Consider the following 18,842-nt stretch of genomic DNA (forward strand, 5'->3'; position numbering starts at 1 on the left):
GCAGAGGCAAAAGTTTACTAGATGTTTGCATTGATCCTCACCTGGAAGTTGTGTGTCTGGAAGTTTTGAAGGTTCAGGGAGAACTGAAGTACATCAGTGAGGGTGGGTTTGGTTTCCTCATAGGAATTTTGGGTTGAATAGGTACATTCTAGACATGCCTGACTGCAAAAGGAAGCAGTGTACTTACTCTGAAGCTCAGATGTGAGGCCTTTTGAATTCCTGGCTCTGGAGGCCTTTGCATTGTGTCGCAGGCGGTATTTTATTTCCAAGCCGGTAAGGAAGGGACTTGTGTAAGGAACTGATAATTTGCTCTCCTCTGAGTACACAAGCCAAAGTCTCCACACACAGGGAGACCTCAATGTCATGATGTGAAAGTAGAAATAGTTTTTTCTTAATGTTTTATTACTGTATGGGACTTCTTGACTTCTGAGAAGAGCTGAGTAATGGCGAAACAAAACAAAGTCCATGCTGCGTGCTGCCTGCTTCCCTGTTGTCTTAGAGCAATGTTTTCTGTAGTTGCTGGGTCGCCTGGCAGGGAAATCTTCTCCTCATTTCCATTTCAAACTCTGCCTGTTCTGAGATGAGTATAATCAGTCCCTCACTGCAGTTGTGCACTGCAGCATCTTTGCTCCTGCTCCCTCTCTCGGGGCTTGCTCCTTTGCTTGCCCAGCTGTTTGTGGCACTCTGCTTCCCAGCTGACTCAGAGGCACTGGAGCTCAGACAGCTCTGTGTGAGCACTCCAGTGCTCTCTTATTCAGAGGCACTTATGTGGCTTTTTTTCTCAGACATCTGCGTTTACGGAATGGAAATTAATGTCACTTGCATATAGATCTCTTTCAGTGATCTTTTGCAAGCATTTCCCGATTCTGTGTCTCTTTGTTTGGATGGGATTGCAGATAAGCATTTGTACATTCGATGTTCTTGGTACAGATAAGCATCGTTCTGCTCTTTCTATGCAAGTTGAGAGCCTTCCCAAAGCTCAGGGAGTTAATCATACCAACAGCAAACTTTGAAACTCAACGGATCATCCTGTCTGTCTTTAGCAAGTATTTTTGCTAAAAGCAGGGAGGATAAGATGAACCCCCATCTCTCAGATCCCACTTTGTACCTGAATCACAAGCCCACAACTGTGGCTTAAACCAATCGCTATGTGAACCTGACGGATTTTCTACCAAACTTCTCCCTCCAAAACCAGGCAGGAAGACAACAGGAAGAACACTATAATTTTACACTAGGAAGATGCAGGGTTTAGGATTTGACAAATATTTTTGCCAAGAGTTGTATTCCTCACACAGATGTGGCGGGGTTGGAGCAGATTGGGCCAACAGACTGCAAGTTCAGTGCTGTCTTGTAGGTATGGTTCCTCTTTGCATCCTCACCCAAACCCCAGACAAGGAATAGAACAGAAGAAACTCAACATAAGAAGGGCAGTCAGGGTACATCTCAATCACGTAATCAATAGGATGTTTGACAGCTTTATTAATCTTTTATCACCCACGAGTTAAGGATAACAAAATGTCTGAGGCAGCCATTGTCAAATGGCTCAAGGTTTGCATCAAAGAAGCCTATTAAGCAGGAAAAGCTATTACTCTTGTAATAAATATGTGACAGGGGAGAGCTGGTAAGAGATTGGGGCCAGGAAAAATGGTTTAGTCAAATGTGTTGGGTCACAGTGACAAAAGGTTAACGCCCTGTCACATGTTGGTAGCCACTGAATTCAACACCTCCAGCAAGGCTCCCTCTCCTCTGAGGTACAGTAACCGCAGATGCTTTAATGATCTTACGTAGGAAGGAATATGTAAAGCAGCTTAAGTCTCATTCTCTAGCTATTACAAGCTTGATCTCCTAGAATTAGAGAGAAACTTTAATCGCTGTCTCACTGCTGTGATTTGCAGGCTCACATGTGAGTTTCTTCTTCCTTGCCAGGGATTAATTTTGCTGTTTGGTGACATCCCATTGCAAGAGTGGACGAGGAGAGCAAGAAAGGTACTCTGCATAGATGGTAATTCTCCTTCCTGAGCATCGCCCAGCGGGCCAGTCACCTATTGACAGAGCTGGGTCAGAGCAGAGCTTCCAAGAGAAACACTTACCATCAAACTGCAAACAAAAAGGGAAGTTTGCTCCACCGTGGCTGTAAGCCATCACTCAAAAGTATTTCTGCCTTCAAAGTCTGGTTTCAAGCAGCTAGAGCTGACATCTACTCTTATTCCCTGCACGGGGGAGACAAGGGAACCTCCTGCAGGAGAGCCAGGCAGACCTGGCTGAGGAGAAGCGGGCAGCATGGGGAGGCAGCACGGTGCCACGTCCCAGTGGGCCCAGAACACCTCTTGGTGTCTACACTTGAGCCCACAGACCCACCTCTGCGAGCCAAAGGCGCGGCGATCTCCACAACTGCTGCCTGCTGTCCGGCCACTGCTGGAGATGAAAGTCTGGGCCACGGGTCAAGTGTCATATTCCCCCCAAAGTCGTCTTTTGGCCACAAAGCCGGGAGCACTGACCAGCTCAGCGCCCCCCCCCAACACCTCTGCGCTGGGATGACTTTCTTCAGCTGTCCCCCCCCGCCGTGACCTCCCGGCCCTTGGGGCAGAAGGAAGAGCCCCCCAGCACCCCGGGGCCGGAGGACGGGAGACATAAGAAAGGTGTTGCCGGGGGGGGGGGTAAGGGAGGGGGGAGAGGGCAGCGAATTGAGACCAGCAGCCCCTCACACCCCCTCCCCGCGCACCCTGCGGAGCGCCGGGAAAGAAGGTCCGGTGCTGCCGGGGGGGCGGGGGGGGAAATGGGGACCCCCCCTCCGGGCACCGCCTCCTGCCCCCGGGCCGGGCGGGGCGGGGGGGCTCCCAGGCGCGGGTGCGCCGCGCCCCGCTATTAGGGGGAATGCGGTAGCGCGGTGGCTGCAGGGGACCGGCGCTGCCGCTGCGCGGAGAGAACCGCGGATCTGCTCGCCGGGGGGAGCCGCGGCAGCCGGCGCAGGCTCCGCGCCCAGCAGCGGGAGCGCAGGGACGGGAAGGGGGCGCGCACCCGTCCGCCGGAGGAGGAGGAGGAGGAGGAGGAAGATGAGCGGGGAGCAGCGGGGAGCGGCGTCGGCTGCAGGTAGGAGGAGGCGGCGAGGAGGCGCGGAGCCAACCGCGGGGCCGCGCGGAGTGGGGGAGTCGCCGGTGGCCTCCTCGTCTTGCCCTCCCCCCCCTCGCCCCCCAATCCCTCTCCGCGGTGCCGCCTCACGCAGGTCGGGGGGGTGTGGGGGGTGGTCCCGGCGCTCCGCGGGACAGACCCCGCGTAACTCAGCGCGGAGCGGCGGTGGCGGACTTGAGCGCAAAGTTTTGTCTGCCGGGAGGGAGGCGCTGGCGCGGCGGGCGGCGGCGGAGGAGCCGCCGAGGAGGCGGGGAGGGATGCCCGGCCAGCCCGGAGCCGCCGCGGCTGCCGGCGGGGGCGAAGTCGGCGGCAACTGCGCGATCGGGACGTGCGGGCGGCGAGCGGCGGCTCTGCCGGGAGAGCCCGCGGGCTCGGCGGCCTGGGGGATCCTTTAACACCTCCAGAGCCGGGCAAAGCCAACTTAGAGCTGTAGCCAGCATCTTCGCGCCCGCGGTGGGAGTGAACGTGAGACACCCCTTTCTTTCTTATGTTCGCGTGTGCGGGGGACTCTCCGGCGGGGTTTGCCTTCCAGCCGCCTCTGCCTGCGCAGCCTGCGGGGAGCAACTTGGACCAGCTGGCCCCTGTTGGTTTAGTATTTGCAACCCCAATAAATATTTTCTCGCCCTTCAGCCTTTTTCTCAACGCCTTCTTCTCACGGAGGTGATTAATCAGTTAGGTTAGTGGCCAATTAGGCGTAACCTTGTAGCAAAATAATTATGGAAGGATAGATGGGGTTTGAGTGCTGATGTGGTACAGTATACACCCAGCTTTTGGTAGCTGTCTCCCAATGCGTGTTCTTAATCGGGAATGAAAATCAAAGTGTAATGACAAATACGTTCTTACTTCTAGTGGAAGAATATAATTTTCTTTGCCAGTGACATATGTGGCAGCTTTAAACTAAAGGGGGGGGGGGGGGGCGTTATAGAGAGGGGCTGGTTTTCCTGGTCGGTCACCAAATATTTTTTTTCCCCTTCTCTAATGTGGTCTTTCCAGTGCTGCTGGTTGCTTTGAATGTTTGGTTTGCAGAAATGAATTTCATTTCAGTGCCCTAGGAGTCTCGTGAGGAGAGGTGCGCTGCTATGGCTTTGGAGGGATAGTAGTTTTAACTGATCTTGTTAAATAATGCTGTTATTAAATGAGTGCAAATTGAAGCATATGCATTTTTCATTGCCCACAAGTTGTGTTTCCGAGCTAAATTTCTTTTTATGACTAGAGAGGCTTTTGCACTGCAGTGTTACAATACAGCCATATTAAAAAGGTCCTTGGAACAAATAACCCTCTAACGCTGCAGCTACGTTTTCAGTAGACTTCAGTAGTTCTGTGGGAAATAATTATGTTAGAATTAAGGAATCTGGGCTGAATTGATTGTGCTTTTTTAATCGTGGTGTTAAACTGCTTGTAGTGAGTGGTAAATCTAAACCCAAAATCTAAAAAAAAAAAAAGAAAACCCCCAAACCCAAAGCTTTAATTTGAATTAAATATTTTTTCTCTCTTTTGCAACAGGTTCTTCTAGTCGTTTGTGTGTTGGTTTTTTTGTTTTTTTTTTTTTTCTCGTTTCCCCTCCCCTTCTGTCTTCCTTTAACTGACAGTGAGTTCTCCTGCCTGAATGTATTTTCTTAACCAAGTAGAGTGCAGTGGTACACGATAGCATCATTCTCTTCTGTGTATGGTTTACTCTATCTGTGATGCTGCAAGGAAAACGAGAGATAAAAGGGAAAACGATTCCTGAGGTTGATGGTGTTGGCAAATTGAGTGATGAAGGTTTGTTCTGAGGAACCCCAACGCGTTTTAGATGGTGGTTTCTGTGGGATGTGATGCTGAAATCTCAGCGCAGGTCAGCACGCAGCCTTCAGCGGTCTCACACCAAATTCTCTGGTGCCTACTTGGAAGGTGTGAAAAGCAGACATGGGACTAAGCTGCTTACCATCTAATGTCAATATTTGGTGCTAAAAATTTAATTTTGAGTAGAAGACAAGCAGGTTGCTTGCTTCTAACTGCAGCCCTTCGTTATTGGTTTTTGTTTGCTCTAGTAAACAAACATATATCTCTTAAAATTGAATTAAATGTATAAGTTGCTTGAACCGGAGAGGGGGAGAGAGAGTGACTCTGTTTAGTTAAAATAATAAATAAAAAATTCAAATCTTGTGCCACTGAGTGGTTGGAGTACAGCTTTGGCCCCAATCACTCCAGCTGTGCTCCGCGTGGGGCGAACCCTCGGTGTCCAGCCCCCTTCCCCGGGGTTGGAGGATGGAAGTGCTCAGGGTGACTTGCGGGGTGACGCCTGCTTGACTGACAGATGCTTATTGCAGAGCAGCACCCAGTGCTCTCTAATTTTGCCTCTGTAATGATTTCCTCCAGCGAGCTGACAGAGAATTAAAATGTTTACAGTCAGATTTTGGAAGGATTTATCAGGATGCAGAAGGAAGGGTAGGGAAATCCTTCCATTTTTAGATCTCTGTAATCCCAAGCTTCTGTTCTTGTAGTCACACTAATTTTTTATTGATCATTGTGGCAGGGACTACTGTGTTTCAGGGCATGGTAATGCTAACATTTCCACTCCAGGTAGAGTAGTCTTAAAAAAAAAAAAAAAAAAAAAAAGTGGGGAGGAGTAGCTAAAAGAGACATTCCAGTCTTTTTTTCAGGTTGCTCATGAAACTGAGGCCATTGATGAACAGTTGTACACTTTTGAAAGTAAATTTCAGTGAAAGGACAAAGCTTTCAATCCCGTTTACTGTAGAAATGCCAGGTAATCTTGAGCACTGCTTATCATAAGGATGCAAGCTTCACTGTTCTCCAGATCAAGCCCATTTCTCCACTGGAGCAAAACTATGGGAACAGATGAGTATATGGTTGAGGATGGGTATCGTTTCCCCTATTGATGTCAGCTTTTGTGTGCCAAAAGAGCTGAGCTGGAGTCCAGACTGGTACCCAGAATGGCAGTACATGAGCAACAGAAAATTTGAGTCAGTCACTTCTGATGATCAGGTTTCTCTTATCAACTTCATATGTGCGCCGCAGATCAGGAACACAGGCTATGTTTCTTTAACCATCTGATTCTGATATAAAATTCCTTTGCAGATCCATCTGTGCTCATCAGCTTGTGCCTGATATTCACCCTCTGGTACCAACCTTTAATTTCAGCAGTCAGTTCCACACCTTAGTACTGGGAGTGTTTGCCACTGAAGTAGGGTGCTCTTGGAGGTCCCACATCACCCCCTTCCCCACTCTGTGTAGGGAATTAAGCATGATGCTGCGGCCAACCCAGCCTGGAGCTGGCAGATCTGGATGCTTTCACAGTGACACCTATTAAGTGAATTCACTGTCTACAAGGGGGAAAGGAGGAGGGTTATGATACTCATGAGGAAATACCAAAATGAATATATTCTCTGTGTTCCCCATTGGTCTGATTGCAGGCTGCCTACAATTGCTCGCTTGGATTTTTAAGGATGTCCTTGTGCTATCAGAGCTCTAAAGAATGAAGTAGGTGGCATGTTTGTGGTTTTATGCTTTAGCAGGGATGCAGAAGCAGGCTGGAAATGAAAACAAGCCGTTCTCAACTGTTGCTGAGCTCTTGGAAGAGGGAATGAAAAGTAATCTTTTGAGTAACCTGGATAGCAGATGGAAATGACCCTTTACACAGTGTCTATAAAAGAGCACGTTGGATAAAATGGTCCTATTACAGGAAGTACAGAGGGCAAAAAACCTAAGCGGTCTTGACAATTGTTTTGGGATTGTTCTACAAGAAAATCAAAGGCTTGTCAGTTTTTGCTTTTATGCACATAAATCACCTTTGCTCCTCCTGTTTTATAAAATGCGTTGGGTCAGGACTTTTCAGTTTGTCTCTATGGTATTGTGAGTACTTAGAGTACACATAACAAACAACAGGAGATTCATATTTCACAGCACTTTCATTTTTCATTGGTATGCCAAGTTAAAGAACCTCCAACTTTCCTTTAAAATAGCACGAAGATTGTGCAAGCTAGTTAAAAGCGAGGAGAATACGTTCCGATATTCCTCGATCTGCAGATTGATGCATTCAACAGCCAACTTCTTTGATTCTTGCAACATTTAAACATGAGTGACTTTGTGGAAAAACACTGCATGAATATTTTCTCCTGTTTTAATGTAGCAGAGTTCTCTTGAAGTCAAAGCAACTGCGTCTGGTTCATTAAGCTGAGGATATGGCCCAGCAAAGGACTCTTCTGATAGGCAGGAGGCTGGGTTTGGTATCCTTACCCTTCCTTGCAGGGTAATATCTTAGGAAAAAAATGTAAATCGTACTAACATCAGTGGGATTTCTCATTTGGAAAGTTAAATGCTCCTCAGTGAGAGGTGAGGGTATTACTCCGGCTCACAGAGCATTTTCTCTGACTAATGTATACAAAATGTATGTTGGGATTGCCCAATACTGATAATTCACGCACCTCTGGAGTGGAATACAGCAGCCATTCTGGGCTAGAAACATTATACAGGAGGGGCTTAGGGAAGAGAAGTGAAGAAAAACTAATCCAATTGAAACTGCAAGGGGAATTTAGGAAGCAGAATGCAATTATCCGAGTTGGATATTGGCCAGGACATGTTAGTTAACATTTTTACTCTTGCAAGAATTGTCATGGGATCTTTAATGACGATGAGTGGTCAGGGCTTTGTTTTACATCTCATTTGAAAGCCTGGACTTCCATGTCGTCACGAGGATGAAGTGAATGCTTTGCCTTCCTTCAGGATACGTTGCTTGGGTCAATGTGCTTTCCTCCCTGCGGGCTCGAGGCTCTCTGGGCACACCTGCCTTGCAACTCCATGTGCCCAGGGGTTTTCATCACCTTGAGCTGCTAAGCCGAAAGGCAATCCAGACACCCAGCATTACTTGATATTTTCTACTTAATTTCCTTTTTGTGGAGTGGTAGGTAAAGGTGCTCTTACACCATTGCTCCTCCCTTCCTGGAATTTTGCCATGTTAGCAGTAATGGCTCTACATGCATGTTATTGGTTGCAGCATCTTCTAAACACTGTTGGCCTGAGTTATCATGGCAGAGTATTACGTGACACAGTGAACCTTGGTAACTCTGGGTGGTCTTTATAGTGGATTGTGTCAACAAAGAGAAGTCATTGAAGATGCTTGTTTCAGGGACTAATAAGGCTTTTTTTTTTTTTTTTGGCAAGTGCACACATAAAAGTCCAGTTCCCATTCAGCTAACTGTGGTCTTCATATGGAGAAGTGCCCCTACGATTTGAGTTGGCCATGGCGTGTTTCCCTCTCCCTCCTTCCCGTGTTTCCCTCTCCCTCCTTCCCGTGTTTCCCTCTCCCTCCTTCCCGTGTTTCCCTCTCCCTCCTTCCCGTGTTTCCCTCTCCCTCCTTCCCTAAGCTCTAGTGTGCTGGTTCTTTTCCCTGTTTTATGAGGACTGGTGGATGGAAGAATCATATGTCAATAGTAAACAGATGATAAATCTTACTGAAACTGGTGTTTTGGGAGAAAGGAGTTAATGTATAAGATATTTTCTTTTCTATAATCACGATTTTCCTGTTAGTTATCTGAACTTCAGTGTGCTTGTGGTTGGTTTTGGTTTTTTTTGAAAAGCGCCTCTTCTCTGTTAAAAGTCATTGTCTGGTTATGAATGTGTTTTAATATCAGTGTTTTTTGGTATTCAGGCTAGAAACGCAGGATGACAGTATGCTTCTTGGGAAGAAGAGGCTTCATGTTACTTTGGAGGTTTAGGGATGGTATATTTGTTGTGACGGTAAAAACATGGTTCTAGGAACTTGGAGGATTGCTCTGCATCTAGTGGGCTACCTTTTAGTCTGTTTATCAAGGTGCTTGCAGTCGGTCTTAGAGGTCATGAAGCAGTGGCAGATGTTCAGAGGTAAAATTAGCTATGCATCCAGATTTTAATATATAATTTTATTAACAAAATATGAAGAGCAGTGTAATAAGCAGATACTTTTTTTTTTTTTTTTTTTTTTCTGTTCTATTAGAAGACCTGTCTTGAGATTCTGTTCTCCTGCAGGCTGGTATATAAGGAGGCTGTGCTTCTAAGCTACCTCTGTCACTAATACTCATGTGTAACACAGATAATTAAAAGATAACATGGTTAATGCTCTCCTTATAGTAAAGATCTTTACTATTTATATAGACATTTCCCCCCAAACTCTTATGATAACATCAATGTCAGTAATTTAAAATGCTGATTCAAAATCACTCGAAATATACATAATGTATAAAGTCATACATTTTGCATCCAAGGATTTCCCTTCTACATTTTCATGTATTTGTGGACAGTTTAGATTGTTTTGTAGTCTGTGGAAGGATGGGTAATATCTACATCTGTGTGTCTCGAATTTTTGGTTAAAAGTAAAGAGCTGATCACTCCAACCTGTGTTACACGGGCTTACGGTGCAGTTTCTGCAGAATTTGTGGAGTTTCACAGGGGCGGTCGTGAGTGCTGGGGAGAGTGTCATCATTCTGTCACTGCCTGTCAGAGTAATATACAGGTGAGTTAATTATGCTGATCTCCTCTTAGGATGTAAATCAGAATCCCAACCCTGAGCTTTTTAAGATGTTCAGAGTGTGTAGAATGTAATGTTAAGGAACAGAATGAATCTTCATCGTGATCCAGAAGCCTTGGAGGAAACCACTCTTCCTTATCTTTGTAAAATAATAATGTCTTTGGTCCAGGGCTTCTTAGATGATTGTGTAAGGCCAGATTTTGTCCATCATAAATAAAGGGAATGGGCTTGGGGACTTCACATGTAAATGAAGTGCCCATTCCATCTGCCTCTGTGTGGCTTGACCCGCAAAATAACAACAAATACTTCTACTGCTTGGAAGAATTTGATGAATATGTTATGTTGGCCAGGTGTAAAGCTGTGATCTGTGACATTTCATGCCTCATGTGGGCATTACGCTGTCATGCGGCACAGTGGGCTGCATTAATAGAGTATTTGGGGATAAAGAGAGAGAGAATATGGACAGAAGCTGTTGTTAGGCAAAATAAATTATAGAGTAGCTCATCCAGTGTGAGAACTGAGTGATGTAGTTTCAAACATCATTTTTTCAGTAATTGTGCTGTTTGAATTGTGACCTACTTTAATAACATTCTATCATTTTTAATATTTCTTTATTCATTACATTTTATACACACTCAGGTGGTTTACTGCAAGCTGTGTGGAAATTACAATGAAGGTCAAGTGCTTTTTGTGAAGATAACTTATTACTGAAAATATTAACTTGTTGTCATTATTGTTTTCCAGTGGGAAATTTTATTTGTCTGGTGAATGAAGAGATGATGTCGGGCTTGTGTTAAAGTGTGTGATTACTGTCAATAGTCCAAAGTCCCTCCAGTCATAGGTCTGAGATGTACATGATCACTGAACAAGTCTCACTCTAAATTGATTTGGTTTTCCCTACACTGTTAAGCTGGTACAGGCCTTTATCAGAAACATCTTTCAGATTAGGACCGGCTTATATAGATGTAATGTTTAAAATGCCTTCAGTTAGCTGAAGCTAAATTGAAAATTGCAACTTTACTGTTGAAATAACCATGCCTACACGTGGCTTTGCAGCCTTTCAAAAGAGCTTAAATTCATGCTTTAAATTCTATTAGTTCAATATTTTTCATGTGGAAATGGCTTTGTGGCTTGGTCCACAGGAGGACTGTGTAGAGTTGGAGTTGAGCCTTGGTTAGGGTTGAGAGTATGTTCTCTATTGCTACTGCTGGTGTCACTTCAGTTAAATCACAAGTTCTCTATAGCAGTTATCCAACAAATGACCTTCCATCGGTTGCCCTGTGGTTAGCAGATGTGTAATTGTAAATTGTATGTGAGAACTTGGAAAAATGTGTCCTGGGATCAGGACATCAGGATCATCAGTTCCTCAAGTCATAATTCCACTTTGGTGCAGCGTATGTATTACTTGGCTTAGAGCTATGAAAAGACATAACACTGGAAAAAAAAAAAAGAAAAAGAAAAAAGAAAGCTTTTCAGCATCCCCGCTGTCTTTACAAAGCATAACAGACAAGTTGGATACTAACGCATCATTTCTTACACACTATCGAAATAGAATGGTTCTGTGTAAAGGTCAGCTGTGCTTAGTGTCTAAAATGTTCCAGGTTTTAGTATGTGTATTTGAGCTTCCTCTTTGGAATCAAGTACAGAAAGTGCAGAAGGAAAACAGTAGGGTTGCAGTGAATGTTCACCGTTTTGGCTGTTGCAGCAGATCAGGGTTGAAGTGTTACCATCTTTCTCATTGCATGACCAAAATTCTAGCCTGCTGGTTTGATGTGGTGGACCAAAAGGTTTCCCTGATCCAGAGCCCGAGAGATATCAGTTTAGAAGTCACAGAATCATCTAGATTGGAAAAGACCTTGAAGGTCACCTAGTCCAACCATTAACCTAACATTGACAGTTCTCAGCTACACCAGATCCTTAAGTGCTATGACAACCCTAAAGTCATCGGGGTCTAGTTTTCCTTCTGAGCTATGTAATTCAAATTCTGTGTAGTCATGTGTTCTAAGTATGATATGGAGGAAAACTGGAGTAATTAGGTAAGTATCCTTCTTTTAAAGATTTTTAGATAAAGCTTTCATATCCCACCCAGCATAAAAAAAGAGGTGGTTATGAGAAGTTAACAGGAGAAGGTTAGCCCAGAAGAGAGAGCACTTATGATAGAGACCTGTTAAAACCATATGGAAAACTGAATAAGGAATTGTCTTTTCCAGTAAGTTAAGGGAAGGGTGCCATTTGACACGAGCAAGCAGCAGGTACAGAACAAATAAGGCACTCCACACAAGGCCGTGTTACACGGGAAAGCTCATTGCCTTGGGATGTTGTGGGTGCTAAAAGCTTACACAGACCAAACAATCTTCTGGAAAAGTTTGTGGTAGAACTGAGGACTAATGCATGAAGTGATACTGCTTCTGGTGTAGAAATGCCAGGTTCACAAATGTCTGGAGGCTGGAAATGTGTTCTGGTGAATTATCACAATATGTGTCTGCTCTTGGTGACTGCCGAAGAGTCAAGGTTACTGAGTACACGGGCAGCTGGCCCATTGTTCTGAGCCGGAAGGGCTTTCTTACCTGTAGGTGAAGAACTTAGCCAAAAGCTGGTGTAGGATATTACACCATCTCCTCTCCTCTGATGTCATCTTGGTTTCTCTTGAGTTAAAGGTGTTTGAGCTGGACTAGAATATGGGAGATGGTAGAAGTTGTTTCTAAGAGACAGGCATCTGTGTTGGAGTAAAGATGTTGAGTTCAAGCAAGGCACTGAGTATTGCAAAGGTGTAGAAAACTGAAATAATTCCTTGTGCAGGTGATATATGTTTTGCTGTAGTTTTAACCAGTGACTTTGGTTTAAGGCTGTGATTTTACTTATTTAGTGATACATGCTCTACCCTTGCTGTTTGATACTGTAATGATCTATCTCTTGGAGTTGGTTGCTCTTAGCAAATACTTGTGTTATGTATAGCTGTAGTCATCTGTATCTGAAGCTTGTAAAGTGACCCAGCAGCATTTTAAATGCATACTTTAAAAACAAAGCAACAACAACAAGCAAATAGTGACCTGGTATAAAGTGTTGAAACGAGAACTTGGGAAGTGAATGTGCTCCTTGAAAGGAAAGCAGAGACAGCCGAGGCTTGCAGAGGAGGCGTGCTGTGTGTCAGCATGAGAGCCAAGTGAATCGCCTCAAAGACAGGTCAGTCCTTCTCTTCCAACCTATTTCTCCACAGGCTGTGAACGTACTGGTTGTGACAGTGGGTGCTGGTCTGTCCTAAGCATCAGAAGTTGAAATAAGATGGTTCATGTGCAGCTTTGTCAAACAACCATTCCAGGTCCTGACTTAGTCTTTAAAACATCCCCTTTTCAGTTTAAAAATCTTGCAAATTTAAACAATCTCTGCTTTTTTGAGGTTAGAAACCATTACATTGCATTTAGTCACATTTAAAGCTTTGTTCCAAGCTCATGTGGGGTGGAAACTCCAATTCAGTTTTATTGGAAGTGGAGAATCTTGGGTAATTGCTTGACTTCAGGAACTGGGGTTTAAGAAGAACACTAAATATCATGAGACTTGTGATAAAATCTTCAGAGTGGGCAGCAGTGTATAAGCCACTGAACAGCTGTTGGATTGTAATTAGGTTTGATCACTATCAGCTTGAGCCACGTTTGCACAGGTTACCTAGACATGAAAAGACACGTGTATCATTACCAGTTCCTTGAGCAACTCAGTCCTCTGATTGAACAGTTCCTTGATGATGGTGATATGGAGTGGTCAGGCTTTTTTTTTTTTTCTTTTCTTTGCATTTTTTTTTTCTCTTTCCCTTACAGCTTACTTTGCTCAAACTTGGTTATCTAGTGCCTAGTCACAGGCTGGCATTCTTCCCGTGTGGAGGAATGATCTAGGCTGAATATCACTGTTGGTCCTGGAGGTTATGGTTTGTCCAGTTCATTCTGATTCTGGAGACCAAGGCAATACTTTTAATTCTAAATGGTTGTCTTACTTTGAAATAGGTGCCTTTTCTGTGGAAATGCTTGTCTGTTCCTATAACTTTCTGTAAAGTTTTGAAGAAATAAAATATTAGACTCATAGTAAGAATGTGACCTTGTTCAGGTTTCTAGGGTACAACAACATTTGTTAGTGGGAGGACCTGGAGTAGAGTTTATTAATAATTTCACTTATTATAGATTCCTGTTGTCTTCAGATTATCACTTCAAGTGCTAATACACAGTGGAGTTTACACATGGCAACATTTAAAAAGCAAAATTCAGATATTGTAATTGCAGTGGAGTCGTTTGGAATTATTTAATAAAAGAACTGTACAAAAAGGTTCCTCTTACTCTAATTTCATTAATAATGTATTTTGCAATTGGCTGGAAACATTTGGCTGACAACTTTTCTTTCAGTGTCTTGTGGAACAAATTAGTAACCGACTAAGATTTCATCACTGGAATTATGCTGTACATCATGGCTGCGAAGACTTTCACAGTGACAAGGAGATCGTATAACCCTTCTTTCAGATGTACAAAATAGGGAACGGAATAGCATTTTTTTACCTGTCAGCAGATGTCAACAGATAGGAACAGAGGTTGGAACAATAGTGCTTTTTGTAGGAGAATGGCATGTCCATCAAAGCTAGTTAATTCATTCTTTTGATATGTATCCTGATTTATTTTCACCTCTTCATTGAAGAAGCAGCAAACACATGCTTACTGACACGCACTTCAGTCTTTCTAAGAATTTCACAAGTGCACTTTATGAACCAGCCAGCCTTTTTTGCCAGTGAGATTCTTTTTCTGCTTCTACCTATTAGTTGCAAACATCATATTGTGCCTTGCAAATGTCGGATGCTGGCTCTCTGGTTCTGTTCACCTTTGCTTCCCCTGCAGCTCCCACATCTGATTGGGCTCTTGGCTCTGCAGTTGCCTGACTAACTTGCTTTCTGCCTCATTTACTCCCCAATGATCGCTCAACGACGTTCCCTGAATTCAGGACCAGCTCAACTTTGTGACTGCCTGCTCAGGATGCTGCAGCAGCCGTGTGCTTAGTGACTTCTCTTTAAAGATGTATAGCCATACATCTTTTGAATTGTAAAGCTAAATTTCATTAGCTTCACCAGAAGGAAGGGTTGAACGCTGGGGAAAAAAAAATATACTACTGAGGCTACTATAAGAAATTCTACCTAAATGATACAGCATAGTAGAGCTAGTGCCAAGTATGGTGAAATATTGGTGCAGCTGCTCTGTGCTTTACTGAAGTTAAAGCAGAAGTTCATGGTTACCTGATATATTCTGAACATTTGTTGCAAATACCAAACCAAGTCACATGTTGAGTCACTTGTGGTGTCTGGTACTTTGCACTTGAAGTGTATGCCAAGGTTTTGGAGAGGTTTTAAGATTTTTTTTTTTTTTTTTAATTTTATTTTTTCTTTTCACTGAGCTTGGGACCTTCTTTAGAGTAAACCAAAGGCAACTTGAAACCACTGTCATCTTAGAGTTTTGAGCTTTTTTTGATGCTTGCAGTGACCCTGAGCATGAGTTAGGGGTGTGAGCTGTGAGTGCTGTTCCCCACCAGCTGTTTTTCTCTGTGCAGTATTGTGTATTCAGTCCTTGGTGGCTCAGAAGTGAGAGTCTTGGACTGATTCCCTTCTGACGGGTACACCTTCATCTTTGTGAGCCCTCCTTAATCTGGTGATCGCTGACTCTAAGCCTGTGGGAAGATAAGCAAGTGTGTCAGTGTGGGGCTTTTTCAGTTCTTCTGTTAAGATTCTGCACAGTCAGAATTGAATCTTATTCAATGAAGACTTGTATGGGCATGGTTTGTTTTTTTTTTTCCATGTGTAACATCTTTCTTCCACCATATTTAAGGTCCTTTTTTAAAACCCTGGGTGGGTGTATCCTGACTCCTGAAGTTAAGGGAGAGCACCGTGATTGCCTACCATGTGTACTGTGGTAACAGAAAAACCCCTTTCATGTCCATATTTCGCCTATTGTTTCTATCAATTTTGCCACCAAACTAAAAGTTACGTGTCTGGTTTCAGAATCCTCATTTCTTAAATGCTGGAAAATACCTGGTATTTTTGCCTTAAAGGTCCTATAAACACCATGCTAACAGCAAAGAAACAAAATGCAACATAAGTAATTTTGACTTAATTCCTTAGCTAATTGGGCCAACTAACAAAGTAAAAGTGGGGCTGAGATAGGGCTTTCATGTGCTTTGCTGTATTCTGTGGACATCTGATTTATAATTTTAATGTTGGTTGTCTTATAGGTGGCGTATTTTAGAGCTCAGCATGGAAGCTGGATAGCTGCTTGTGCATGTTCTGGAGGAAGGGAGAGACAATAGAACTGGACAGTGATCTTGTTTTTTGGTGTTTTTCTTTTGGAGATGGCTGAATTTGAGAGTAACTTGGCACTGCTCCATAGCAGAGGAACTTGCAGTGATGCTGCAGTTTTGTTGGTGCCACTGCAGACACAAAGGCTAAAACAAATCAAAATGAACGGAGAGGAGCAGATGGGGCAAGTGAGAAGTTGGGAAATCATTCAAAGTGTTAGACACCGAACGATTTCAATTTTCCTGAGACGAGCGGGTGCTGTGGCACAACATGGCTCTTTTTGACACTCAACACACGTGAGACAGTTTTGGAATAAAAGCTGCATCAGGTGTTCTGTTTCCAAATTTTTCCTGCCTGAGGGAGAGTGTTTGCATTTGGCAAGGATATCTGTAAGGGGGATGGAGTGCTAAAAACAAGCTTATCATAAATCCTTTCAGATGTTTTTGTTGACCACTCCAATCATAGTGTGTCCATACAAGAGATGGGTGAAGTTCCTCCTGATAAGGCAAAAATGGGATTTTTAGGGATATGACAAGGCAGTGGGAGTCAAAAAAATCAGACAGAAATACCTCTTCTCTTCTAAAAAGGTTGTCTTGATTTTAATGTTCTCCTTAAAGGATACAGTTTTCCTGGAGGACGAGAATACCCAAAAGAGTAAATACCTCATTTTGATAAATATGAATGTTGGAAATCTGGGTGTCTTCATGTGTGCAAAACCCAGGCAGTAACCCTCGGAGATGGGATAAAATGGATCTGTCTCCCATTCTTCTCAGTCCTTAGTGATGGTTTTGCCTTGTGCTAGGAGTGGATTTTTTTGGGTGCCGCCTTACTAGAAGCTCGGGTAAGCCTGTCACTATGACCTAAGCTTAGTGTTTTCCCTGCTTACACTGTTTAAAAAAGTTCAGTACTAAAAGATGTAAAGAGTGAGGAAACTTGAGGGTGGAAATACTGAGGTTTGAACTTGCATGCTCTGACAGCATCAGCTGAGCTAAACTATCAATAATCAATCCACAGGAATTCCTCAGAATATGTGACCTCTATTCCTCTGTAACATTGTTCTTCTGTTTAAGATTCCCCTTTAAAGGATTTGGCTTCTTTTAAAACTAGGGAAATGAGATAAAGAATTCTGTTCTCATTCGGTAAGTGCAGCCTAAACACAATTTTCCAGTATTTATTTTTTATAACTGCATAAATAGACTGTAGATAATTCATGCTTTAAATGCTGTGGGGCATGGAAAAGTTGGGTGTAGGAAAAATGTGTATGATAAGGCATAGTTCCAGCAGAAAGAAAAGGAACTTAAAAAGCAGTTGGATTCTTTCCATCCACCCTACAAAGAAGAAAATTGGTTTGCAGGAAATATAGGTCATGGCACTGTTCTGGCATCTTGATGTTACTGTTTTGTAAGTACAGTATATTGCTGGCAGCACAATTTGGGACTCCCATTAGAGCTGTTCTTTGCTGTCAGACGTAAAGGCCATTTAATATCCCTTATCTGATCTAATGCACTCCACACAGACAGTTTAGAAGGTGGTGTGAGTTTGGTGGGGTTTTTCGTTTTGTTTTGTTTTTTGAATGAAGTTATTGAAAGCTACTTTGGAGACTCTTCCTGCTGTTGCACCGAAAAGTCAGTTACTTCAATAAGCACCCAAGAATTAGGGATGTGCCATGAACAGGGCAGTGAAACTAAATTCTTTTTGCCTCTCCATGGTAGAACACAGAAGACAATGAAACCTTGTGCTGCTGTGCCACAGGGTTTTACAGATAAAAGCTTATTATTGGAGAAAAGCTTTGGCTTTTTGAACATGACATTCACCTTTGATTATGAGATTAATTTCTTTATGTTAGAAAAGATATTAAAGGCAGCTGTATTCTGTGTGTCAGATCGTCTGTATTCTCCTCTGTTTGTGTCCAACACCAGGGCAGTGTCAGTGGTGTTTGCTGGAAGAGGAGACTAAGGCTGACAATAGCTCTGTGGGGAAGGGAGGCAACACTGCAATCATCTTAGTAATTATGGCACTGAAATATAAAGTACGTGATTTTTCTGCGTAGTTCTATACGACTGGTTACTGTGAACAATACAGAAGCCAAGATGAAAACAGAAGGGTGGGCAGGAAATTTGGGTGAGGAACTGTAGCTACACTGTGGGTTTTGCTTGTTTGCTTTTGTGGTGCGATGCAGTGGCCTAAGCACAATGATGTGATTCTTCTCTTCAACCTGCTGTGATGGTGCTCGCTCTCTTCTGTTCTTGACCTGTCAGCTGGTGAAACAGAAATAATGATGTTTAGCTTTCTGGTACAATGAGATGCGGTGCAGGTTGGAAGAAGGATGGAGACATATCTATATAGATATTTCAAGTTGGTTTGAGATGTCCTTTCTATTCTCCAGCATAACCTTGGGTCCACCTTACAGTGTAGGGATCCTACAGCCTTCTACCCATCCCACAGGACTTCTATGGGCTTAGTAATTATGTGCTGTGTATAAATACATCTCACTTGCTAAAATATCATATTCACATATGTTTTCTTTTAAAATGTTTTATCTCAAATGTGACTGGAGGGTAACAAATCCAGAATATCAAGGTCAGTCTTGCCTCTGCCTCGCCCTGTGCTATGATGATCCCCTGTGGTTGGTGCAGTTGTTGCAGGTACAGGACTCTCTCAAGCTCCTTGTACCAAGTAAGGCTGCAGTGAATTGAAACCTTCTTGTTTCAGTCGAAGTTCTAGCAAGTTATTGCTGCTCAATCTGGGTATTTTCAGGCGTGACAAAGATATAAGAATGCAACTACAGATTTTTATTGCTGCCCCAATGTATTTCCAGTGTGGTGTTATTACTTCGGAGTTCATTAGGAACAAACAAAACCAGTGGAAAGCGTACTGCTTGTAATGCGGCACTGC

The 18,842-nt window shown here is 43.5% G+C and overlaps 1 protein-coding gene across 8 annotated transcripts in view; it reads left to right on the plus strand.

Moving 5' to 3' along the window:
- Positions 1-2,985: 2,985 nt before the first annotated feature.
- The window catches only part of DAB1 (DAB adaptor protein 1), a 474,659-nt gene continuing 458,802 nt past the window's right edge, over positions 2,986-18,842 (plus strand). For 6 of the 8 annotated variants that reach the window (XM_074906114.1, XM_074906115.1, XM_074906116.1 and 3 more), the window contains exon 1: positions 2,987-3,090. The gene's annotated coding sequence lies outside the window, so the exon portion shown is untranslated. Of the gene's footprint in view, positions 3,091-18,842 lie in introns of all 8 variants that reach the window. The other 2 variants (XM_074906113.1, XM_074906117.1) reach the window with 2 other exon arrangements.

This window comes from Athene noctua, chromosome 5 (genome assembly GCF_965140245.1).
Source record: "Athene noctua chromosome 5, bAthNoc1.hap1.1, whole genome shotgun sequence".
NCBI classification, from domain to species: domain Eukaryota; kingdom Metazoa; phylum Chordata; class Aves; order Strigiformes; family Strigidae; genus Athene; species Athene noctua.